Source organism: Austrofundulus limnaeus, unplaced genomic scaffold (genome assembly GCF_001266775.1).
Source record: "Austrofundulus limnaeus strain Quisiro unplaced genomic scaffold, Austrofundulus_limnaeus-1.0 Scaffold411, whole genome shotgun sequence".
Classification (NCBI taxonomy): domain Eukaryota; kingdom Metazoa; phylum Chordata; class Actinopteri; order Cyprinodontiformes; family Rivulidae; genus Austrofundulus; species Austrofundulus limnaeus.
The window spans coordinates 1-1,888 of record NW_013952813.1 but is presented as its reverse complement, the minus strand read 5'-3'; positions in this window follow the sequence as shown (position 1 = coordinate 1,888).

Below are 1,888 nucleotides of genomic sequence, written 5' to 3'. Positions count from 1 at the left end.
TTCACATTAAATTCCAGTGAAATATATTTATGTTTGTGGTTGTAATGTGACAAAATATGGAAAAGTTCAAGGGGTATGAATACTTTTGCAAACCATTGTATTAGTTTCCTTTTTTTTTCACAAGACTGTAAAAACAATTTATAGCAGAAAAGTGTTTTTGTTTGGCTCTTTAATGTGTCGTCATTCCAAGTTCTGTCATGAAACAAAGTTCTGAGCCCTTTTGTAACCATTTTATTCTCGATGTTTTACATGTCTACAAAGAGTAGTTCAGGCCACAGGTTGGACCTTCAGTCTAAACGTGTTCAGTCCTCAGTCCTTTACTGTCTGCTTTTTCTTCACATTATAAACTGTTCTGGATGCTTTTATGTGTTTCTGTCTATGAAAAACTGTCATATCTTTATAAAACAGTGGATTTATTGTTAACATGTCTAATAAAGTTGTGCTTTAAATTAGGATTTAGGCAGTATTACCAAAGTGGCTATTTGTTTTTGGTTGCAAAATTAACTGTCAAAATGGGATAGAAAAGACAAACTTATCAGAATGAGGGAGTGTAGTCAATCATCCAACAGTATAGCAGCATAAATAACAGATACCTCAGGAAACCCAAGCCAACCCTTAAGCCTAGCCTTAAAGGCAGAGCGTCTCACTGGAAGTTGGTTCCACAAGAGAGGAGCTTGAGAACTGAAAGCTCTGCCGACCACTCTACCTTTGGAAACCAGGAACCATAAGTAAACCTGCAGTGTAAAGGCCTCTGGATTGTCCATCTGAACTGCTGGAATCGGCTCTCATTGCATGACGAAAACTGCATCATTCTGTTTGCAGCTTTGAATCTGCTGCCCCTTCTCGTCACAACCTGCTGGGTTAATCTTTTTACCCCCTCCACATAAGAACTTACTGTGTGAATGATCAGAAGTTCATAGCTCTGTTCGTGCTGAAAGCGCTAGGATGCTGCATTTTGCAAACAGAAGCCGACTACCTGAACCCTGAGGAACTCCATGACTAACTTTGGTGTATGAAGAAGATTCATTACCTGGAAGCAGACATTTATAAAGATAGTCAAATAGCCAAAAACTCAGGAATGGTGATTTAAAAAAAAACATTTTGCACAAAGGAATCCATCTGCAGAAAAGTGTAGAGCATTAACTGAGACAGATTTATGTGCAAATCATGGTGCAGTGACGTACTGCAGCAGGAGGGGTTTCACAGGAGCTTAGCACTGTGCATCTCGGGCTGTAAAAGGTGTGTGTGAAAACGAACGCTGTACAACTACATGACGGTGCATCGACTGTCTTTGGATGGAGTATGTGGAGACCTAAGAGTGAAGTGCTCCATTAGAAACAATTGGACCAACAAGATCTTTGATATGATATGGAGCTTGGTTGTTGAGAGCTTTGTTTGTTAGAAGTAAGATTTTAAATTCTCTTCTAAACTTGATAGGAGAGATGAAGAGAAGCTAAAACTGGAGAAATATGATCTCCCCTTTCAACTCAGAACAGTAATGACATTGGTTGAGATCAACGGCATCTCACCTTCACTGAACACAGTGTTAGTGAAGTGCTGTATTCTCTGCCTCAGCTGCTTGATGAATCTTCTCGGAGCTCAAGGTTTCACCAAACTCCTCCCACATCAGAGCTTTTTTCCCTCAGTAACAGCCAGGGCTGTGGTCTGCTTGGTCTGCCAATGTGCCTCAGCTGCCTCCAGAGCCCTACCAAACTAGAATAGTTCCTGGAGAAACTATGAGAGGATTGACAGCTGTGCAAAATTCGTCCTGTGCAATTATTTTCTTTTGCAAACAGTTCAGGTGCATGTCCTTAAGATGTATTTAGCATCTGTTTGAGGTTTAGGCAACTGCTTTAGCTAAATTTATCTTTAAAGGTCAAGAAATCAC